The following is a 9867-nucleotide window of genomic DNA, read 5'->3' on the forward strand; positions in this document are numbered from 1 at the left end:
ACCTGATACAGTTACAATACTCCTCTGCTGATATGTGATAGATTTTGGCAATGTTTGCTGTGTGAAGAAAATCTCATACAGATTGGTTTCCCTAGCCAACTGTTTGCCTTTTTAACATGATTCTCATTACCAGTTGATTGGCTCTTAACCAACCTGTGGTTCTGCAATGCTAATTGCAGCCAAGACAGCTGATTAGCAGTATCATCAGCCAATGACATGCAATGACTGAACAAGATATAAGGCATTCATGTAGATTAGAAGCCCTTTCTGATATGTTGTGCTGAACATTACTGGGGTGAGGAGACTACATCATCACAGAGGGTAGGTCTGTAGCAGCTACTTTTGCATATAGATGTGTGTGCTAGAGGCTGTGGCTGCTTCTGCAGGCAATAGGTATAGACAGAGAGCATGAACACTTTGCAGGACAACAAGCTGTAAGAGTAACTGCAGGAGCTGTATCAGCCGCTTTGTTGCAGAAGCAGAGCCAGAGTGAGAGCACCCCTTTCACTCAAATTAAGTCATGTGTTTAAGGTAAGTATGTTAGGCAACAATATCATTAACAAAGTACTAGGCAACATATTCATTGTGTCCTTGAGCAACACAGGGGGTAAATATAACATTAAGTCAACCATTTGAGCAACTGGCAGGCCATGTCTTGCAGACTGGTACTCATTTGGAATGTTTATGCTGGCAGTGGCTTATTCTACTGAATAGAGAGAGGCAGCTTATCCTATGGAGTAGACAGTGATCATTTGGGAAGGCCCAGTCCTTAGTTTATCAACCTAAAATTATCATGTTTCATCCCTTCTCATTTAACCAAAAAATGCACTTTATTCATCTGCTTTTACTGTATTTGTATTTCTTCCTACTTTATTACTTTATTTTGCTTTTGCTGCCTGTTCTCAAAAGTACTCAATTGCATTTATTCTGCTGCATTTATTACTGCTGGTTAGTAGCCTGATTCAATTGTAACTGTTATTCTAAGCCTTTTGGTTTAAGCACTTGGGCTTTAGACCAGTTGTTTTACATTAAGAAGGTTTGTGGTCTGCACTCTTGTGGCAGGTAGGTAGCTTACATCCTTCTAAGTTGGGAGTTGCTGACTGAAGGCATAGTGTCTTGTTATTCTAAAAGTGTCTTAGTTCTGGTTTAAGCACTTGGGCTTCAGGCCAGTTATTTTACATTAAGACGGTTTGTGGTCTGCACTCTTGTGGGAGGAGAGGGTAGATTCTACCCTTTTGAGCTAAGAATTTCTGGTTAAAGGCTTATTGTGCTATTGTGCCTGCTTATTTGAACTTTTTCTTTCTGAAATTGGTGCACCATGTTTGCTGTAGCATAGAATAGATTCATATCTACTGAATCTAGCTTTGTTTGTATAACCGGAACACTAATCCAGGCCATCTCTTTTGGAGAAGGTTCCCCTGCACCCTAGTGGCAGGAGTGTGCAGCTGGAGTTTGTCTGATTGAAAACTGCTGGAACAGGGCTCAGTTTCTAGCTTTTTTATTGGTTAATTGGTTAATTTGTTTAAATCAGTTTGCTTATTTGCTACTGTTATATTAAAGAATTGTGCTTTATTCATCTACTTTTACTGCATTTTTGTTTCTTCCTACTTTATTACTTTATTTTGCTTTTGCTGCCTATTCTTAAAAGTACTCAATTGCATTTATTCTGCTGCATTTATTACTGATTGTTAGTAGCCTGATCAAATTTAAACTGTTATTCTAAGCCTTTTGGTTTAAGCACTTGGGCTTTAGGCCAGTTGTTTTACATTAAGAAGGTTTGTGGTCTGCACTCTTGTGGCAGGACAGGTTGCTTACATCCTTCTAAGCTGGGAGTTGCTGATTGAAGGCTTAGTGTCTGTTATTCTAACAGTGTCTTAATTCTTGTTTAAGCACTTGGGCTTTAGGCCAGTTATTTTACATTAAGAAGGTTTGCAGTCTGCATTCTTGTGGGAGGAGAGGGTAGAGTCTGCCTTTTTGAGCTGGGAATTTCTGGTTAAAGGCTTATTGTGCCTGTTTATTTGAACTGTTTCTTTCTGAAATTGTTGCGCCTTGTTTGCTGTAGCATAGACTAGATTCAGGCCTACTCACTCTAGCTTTGTTTGTATAACTTGAGCACTAATCCAGGTCATCTTTTTTTGGAGAAGTTTCCCCTTCACCTTAGTAGCAGGAGTGTGCAGCTGGAATTGTCTGATTAACAACTGCTGGAACAGGACTCAGCTTTGAGCTTTTCTATTGGTTAATTCATTCATTTGTTTAAATCAGTTTGCTCATTTGCTATTGTTATATTAAAAAAAAAAAGTTCTAGCTTGTTTTCCCACCTTTCCTGTTACTAGAGTAGTCCAGATGCAGATTTGCTGTATTCAGGACTGTATTGTAGTTTCTGAGTTCCCCAGACCTTTCTGTGTTAGACGGAAGCCTCTCAGCCTATCAGTGGCAGTGGTAAACACTAGGTAGCCTATTTACCACAAGAGGAGTGGTTTCTAGCTCCCTTTCAACTTTCTGCTTTAAAAGCCCGTGTTTGCATGGGTTGGCATGCCGTGCAGCACCACTAAGCTAGGATAAACTGTTACCAGTGCTAGAAAGCCTGGTCTTCAAGTTTTTCCTTAGATCTTGATAGTTCTCTTCTCTCTTGCTTGTAAGTAGCTTATTCGCCTAGCACTTCATCTGGTTTCTTGTAGCAATTATTGTAGCACACATAAGTGCTAACAACACTAAACATCCTATAAGAAAACAACATCAGTACTTATTAATAATGACCATCCCTTCTGGCATGCCTAAATGTCAGTTCCCTGTTCTTTCTCCTATTAACCTGGTGAACTTGGGCATTCTGAGAAAGTTTAGCAACTGCCTCATGTACACAGACAATCCTCTGCTCTTAACTCCCAACACTCAGACTTGTGAGAGATGCAGTTATATATCCAAACTGGAAGACATGCGCTCTCTAGCCAAGACTGGAATAGCTGGTGAAGAGGAGAAGGTCAACACCTGCAGCACACCACATGGAACACATAGCCCTCCAGAATACCCACCATCACAGCTCTCACATAGAAACACAAACCACGCACCCACCTTTGTGGAGGCTTCCAATAGAAATCTACCCAAACAGTAGAGACCTTCAAATCAGAAATGCACGCAACCAGCACAACAGAGCACAAATCAAGACACATAGCTCACCTACACAGTGTGCCCCTCAACCTAAGCTGCTAAGGCAAAACAGCTTGCCCAATACACTAATCATAGGTGACTCGATAGTGAAGCACACTGATGTCCCACTCACTAGGTTGAATAAGGAGAAGGTAAGTCAGCTGTCTTTCAGGTGCCAGGATCCAACATGTAATACACACACACTGAAGTCACTCCACAAGTACAAGTATGACTCTGTCATTGTCCATGTGGGTGTGAATGACCTGAGATGCACCTCCCTGGACTACATGAAAAGAGACATGGAGGAGCTCTCAGATTATATTATCCAGGCAGGTCTGACCCTCGCCCTGAGCAGCATCCTACCATTGCCCAGAATTATACCACAGTACAAACAAATAATGATTGACTTCAACAATTGGCTAAGTTTCTGTTGTCATTCTAAGGGGATCCAGTATCTGTCTGCTTGGCATGACATGATTGACAGACCTCAATGCTTTGCCAGAGATGGCCTTCATCTGTCATTCCCAGGTTTCCGGATACTGACCAAGGCTCTTGCCACCCCTATAGTGCCTTTTTTAGGCAGTGATGCAAAGACCAAATTACGACTGTAACAGCTATAAATAAATGCAATCTGAGGGTCATGCTGCTCAATGCTAGAAGTCTAAATCTCAAGATGCACTCACTTGAAGCACTCCTCAAAATGGAGAACATCAACATTTGTGCTGTAACAGAGACCTGGTTTAAAGCAGCAGAAAGCAGCCCTGCGATACCAGGCTATAACTCATTCCACACCTTTTTACCCCAGAAAATGGACTGAAGCTCCAAAGGCAGTGGCATCTCCATATCCATAAAGGATATGCACACCTCCAGACTAGTAGCCCAGCATAACACATCGGAGATACTTCAGGTACAATTAACAGTGGGTAAGATGGTGATCCAGGTCATAGCTTGCTATATGTCCCCAACCATGTCCCAAGACTCTCATTCCACATTCCTAAGCACCCTGGAAACTATTAGGGTCCAACCTAACAACCTCATACTGGGTGACTTAAACTACCCCTCCATCAACTGAGAAAACTACATATGCACCAGTACACTTGCCCAACGCTTCCTGGATATCATTAATTTCAATGCACTGGACCAGCTCATTCTTACCCCCACTAGAGGAAGCAACATCCTTGACCTGGTTATTACTAACATGGGCCACCATTGCTCAACAACAATAGTCAATTAATCCCTAGTTAGATCCAACCACAAACTAATTACCATGGAAATCCACATCTCACCCACACAACCAGCGAAGGTAACCACCATGAAAAACTTCTCCAAAGCTAAATTTGGGCTCCTATAAACAGAGGTGGCTAACTTCATGGCACCCATGCAAATGGAAAATAGGTGCATTACCATCAAATCATACACCAATGCACTGTACGAACATGTACATAAATACATGGAACTAGTCATACCCAACAGAAACAAGATGCTCACCTCCAAAATAAGGAAGCCAATCTGGTGATCTCCTGCCATTAACAAACTCTGCAAAAGAAGGAAGAAACTGTTGCAGAAAAAGGTGAAGTCCCAAGGCTGGAAAAACTCCCTTATTAGCCTCAACAAAAAGTTGAGATCCCTCATCAAAAACTCTAAAGCTATCTATGAAGGCAGAATTGCAGCAGACACTAAAAACAACCACAAAGCCTTCTACAGTTATATCAAGAATCTCCACAGCAATACCCAGATTTTCTCTGAATTACTGCACAACGGTGCCCCCTATACTGAGCCAACAGATATTTCCAACATACTTGCCAACATATTCAGTCCCAACTTTACCCCTCTCCTCCCCCAAAGGACCAATCACAATACCAAAGGAATGCCAGGCACCCATCATTACTGCAGCACAGGTTATAGCTGCATTGTCCAAGGCCAAAAATATAGCTTCCATGGGACCCAACAATATCCTTGGCTGTGTTCTACATGAACTACAAAGTGAACTGGCACCACACCTGTTTGCCCTGTTCAATCACAGCCTCACCTCAGGCTTTGTCCTTACAGAATGGCAGATTGCTACAGTCATCCCTCTCCATAAAGGGGGAGCAACTACAGACCCCAGGAATTATCGCCTCATTAGCTTGACGAGTCTGATATGTAAGGCTATGGAGCGCATTATCATGGACCTAATTAATAAGGATAAAAGGAATCGCCAAACACTGGATCCCACGCAATTTGGTTTTGTGAAGGGTAGATCATGCCTCCTCAACCTGGTCGACTTCTTTGAGTCAGTCACTAGAGCTGTGGATGAGGGCAAGGCAGTTCATACAGCCTACCTCAATCTGGCAAGGCCTTTGATACCATTCCCCACTCAGGAATTATTGACAGACTCACCAAACTAGGCATTAACCTCTATATCACTAGGTAGGTTGCAAATTGGCTCACAGATAGAACACACAGTGTGAAAGTAACAGGCTCCAAGTCAGACTGTCAACCAGTCACAAGTGGAGTCCCACAGCGATCGGTCCTGGGTCCTCTCCTGTTTGACATCTACTTCTCAGAAGTCTAGGCCAACTTGGTGGGACTCTGGCTGACCATGTTTGCTGATGACTGCAAGCTGGGAGCCATTATTAACTCCCCAAGTGATGTAGACATCCAACAGAAGGGCCTCACTGAGACCAATGACTGGTGTCAAAACCATGGCCTTAAGCTTAATGCCAAAAACATGCGTTGTCATTCCCTTTGGGAAAACCTCAGTTCCTACTAATTACCACATTGATGGTAGCCCACTGAACACTGAAGGTGTTATAAGAGATCTGGGGACACAGGTTGACAGCAACTTCTCCTTCGAACACCACATTGCCACTGTGGTCAGAAAGTCCTTCTATGTGGCACATCTCATTACCAAGTGTTTTGCAGCCAGGAAGAAAGAGGTCATCATCTCTCTCTCTCCTCTTCCTTCATTAGACATATCATTGAGTATAATGCCCCATTTGGCATGTACCTCACTAAACACCTGCAACAGCTGGGAAGGCCACAAAAGTACCTCATGAAGAGGATCCTAGGCCTTAAATACATGCTCTGCATGGACAGACTCAAATAAACTCCAGCTTTTCTTTGTCTCATATCATCTAATAGAGGCGATCTCTGCTTGACTTACAAAGCCATGTCTGACCCAGCCCTGTTAGAAATGTTACACCTAAATAAATACCAATCCCTCTGCACCACACACTCCAGGGACCTCAACCTCATTGCCACAATCAACAGAACATGCTGGAGGGACAGGTTCATAACCCAGAGACTGCCCATGCTCTGGAAAAGACTTCCCCATACATGTCAAGCACAGGACCTCACTGACCCTTTTCAAGAGAAATCTTGCTGAGTGGATGGGAAATAGAAAGTTCACCCTGGGGATCACTCCAGTGGCTCTACTTGATAGAGGTACCAGGAACTAACAGCAGCATGATGCCAGGGCACTTCTATGGGCTAGGCTTGTAAAAGGCTCTAGGGCCATTGGCCTAGTACACATCTATGAACTTATATGTGTATGTTAGTTGTGCAGCTGTGCTAATCTGTAATGTGATTATGAAGGGATTGTGTGCTGCACTCTGATATTAGTGGGCCTCATTTTCATTACCTGGGTTTAAATCCTCCGTGAAAGCATATTAATGAATTACCTGACACTTTTGCACTTATAGTTTTGCTATAGGGATATGTGAAGTGTGTTCCTATCTGCAGGCCTGTGACTTCCATCAGTAAAACACAGACATTTGATTTGGAATGCATTTTGTGGATGAAGAGTGCATGACTCAGTCATTAATTTCTGGCTTCATAATAATATAATTTAAATGCTAAACACCACTGGATTTGAATCCAGGACTGTGTGTGGCAAAAGCTGTCAATTGCAATGCATTTAACAGACTGAGCTACTGCATCACTGCTACAACAGGTGTATTTGTCAAGATATAAGTGATGTAACATACTTTTTTTACATGCATCATTACTTGAATGGCTTTATATGGATATATTTCTCCACCAGAGTCCCAGTTCGACATGTATGTTGCCATTAGTGTTGTAGCAGGTGCATTTGTAAATGATGTTGATGAACATGCACATTTACCTGCTATTAGACACCTCACTTCCATCCATTATTCCATGTCTGTCTTTCTGCTGGTGTACGCTTGCACCAGACTTTCTTCCATTACTTTTTCAGCAAGTTTGAGCAACAAGGCACAATGCACAGCTCTGCTTAAAATCACTTCATGACTGTAAGTTGCAGTTATTATATTTTGCTTAAACCACCTGTTTTAATTAACAGCTGTGTGGCATTTTAGGTTAATGCAGTGGTCTACAGGTGCATTGGTCTTGGGTTTGAAATAGGGGACAGGTGTTTATTATAATTTAAAGCACATATATCAGCATAGCAAGATTTAGCTTAGCTTAGCAATGCTGTGTAATGCAGTGCATTGTGCAGTGTCATGCAAAAAATCTTTAAAGAAAAGAAAAGTGGGGAGATAGGAAAGTGGTGAAATGGGGTGCAAGCAGGGGGAAAACATAGTGAAAGGCAGGTAGGTATGTGCAGGAAGGGTGTATGAAAGGACCATAGCTATCTATTTCTTGTACAGTAACAACTGGCACTTTGACAGAATTTGTAGATAAATTTGGACTGTCACCCCCCGAGAGAGAAGTGAGGACAATATAACTATATTGTCAAGCCAGTTGAACCAATTTACATGTGTCTAGTGGACACATGTGAGAAATGGAGAGCTATGTATGGGACAATATTTTTTTTGGGGGTGTGCCCATTTTTTTTTAAGGTGAGAGTGGAATGTTGGGGAAGGGACATAGGTAGGGGAGGTAAGTTGTGTAGGTGAGGAAGCTTTTGCAGACAGATAAGACAGCAGATAGGGGCGGTGTGTGACACAAGAGGGGGATGAACACCTTGGATGGGGAGGGTGTTGTGGAATTGCAGTTCCATGTGACTCCACAAGGTAGCAGCATGACTTATGTCCCCACTCATGGGACTGTCGGCAATGCCCCAGTAGTTGCAGTGGTGGAGTCTGGGCTCCAGGGTGAGCCTGTCCCACCAGGGTAGCCAGCATGCTCTCCATTCGGCACAGGCATCATACAAACCCATGGTACATGATCCTGTGCGCCAAAACCGGAAGTGCATCATGGGTGACAACTTCCCTCCACCACCACTCCCAGAGGGGGGACCTAGTCCCATCCCATGGAGTGGAACTACCCAATGCCACAGGTAGTGCAGGGGCAGCAGAGGGGGCTTCACTAGTCTGGGTCCCAGACATGCTGGGGTCCAATACCATGGCTAGAGAAGGCAAAGTAGGGGGATCACTGGGAGCTGGCCTACCTTGATGAGCTGTAGTAATTTAGTTATAACAATAAGTTAAGGTAAGTAATAACCAAACCAATGTTAGTATTAACATAATGGAACATAATATTGATTAATCCAAATCCATATTAAGGTATATAATGTGGAACACAACAATAAATAACATAACAGTAAGGGTGTTAACAGCAAACCAGTATGAAATAACCGATAAGGCCAACAAAACAGTTAGTTTAACAAAATATATTCATATTGCTGCAATTGCCTATCCTGTTAGTATACTTATAAATCACTCCATCACAGAGTCATATACCCCCCCAACTGTGGAGAAAATCCATTATCACTCCACTAAACAAAGGTGGCAACACCTTTGATTTGTCAAACTACCAACCTATTTCTATCTTCTCCCGATTATCTAAAATCCTAGAGAAATGTATACATGCCCAATTTTTAAAGTATCTCTTAAATCACAACCTTCTTGCCAACACCAAACATGGATTTCGCCCAGCACACAGCATCACTATAGCCCTACTATCATTCACAGATACTGTTTTTAAAGCCCTGGATGCAGGCGTTTTTACCTCTGTGATCCTATTGGATCTATCCAAGGCTTTTGATACAGTATCACACACCAATTTATTGCAAAACCTAGAAACCATAGGCTGCTCCCCAAATAGATTAACTTGGTTTTCTAGCTACCTACAAATAAGGAAACAAGCTGCCATATGGCAAAATAAACTCTCAGACCACCTTGATAATAATACTGGAGTTCCCCAATGTTCAATTTTAGGACCACTTCTCTTTAACATATTCATAAACGATCTGTACAAAGCATCCCTACAAAGTACCCTTGTCCAGTATGCCGATGACTCCACCATAATCCCCAAATCCAGTAATTTATCCAACCTACAAAAGATTATACAAACCACCTTCATGGCTAACTAGTGCCCAATTATTATTGAACCCAAAAAAATCTATGTTCTTGTTATTTTCATCAAAAGCATTAAGTTCTGACTTCAAAATTCTCTTTCAAAACAACACAATAATAAAACAAGTCAAAACAGCAAAACTACTAGGAATAACAATTGACGACAAACTCACCTTTGAATACCATATTTTGAATGCAATAAAAAAAAAAACACTTCAAATTCGGTAAACTCTACCTTCACAAACTTTACTTGGATGAACCTACCAAAATAAACATGCCAACACTCTGCTTATTCCTTCTCTCCTCTATGGAAGTCCCATTTTCACAAATCTCCATACATCACTGAGCAAGAAACTAGAATCTTGCTACTGCAAAATAGCAAAGTTTGCGTCAGGAATGACTAACCAATCACATCATTGTCAGGTCATCTCTGAATTAAACTGGCTTCAATTCCCTCACTACC

Source organism: Protopterus annectens, chromosome 14.part0 (assembly GCF_019279795.1).
Source record: "Protopterus annectens isolate FY-2018-M chromosome 14.part0, PAN1.0, whole genome shotgun sequence".
Classification (NCBI taxonomy): domain Eukaryota; kingdom Metazoa; phylum Chordata; order Ceratodontiformes; family Protopteridae; genus Protopterus; species Protopterus annectens.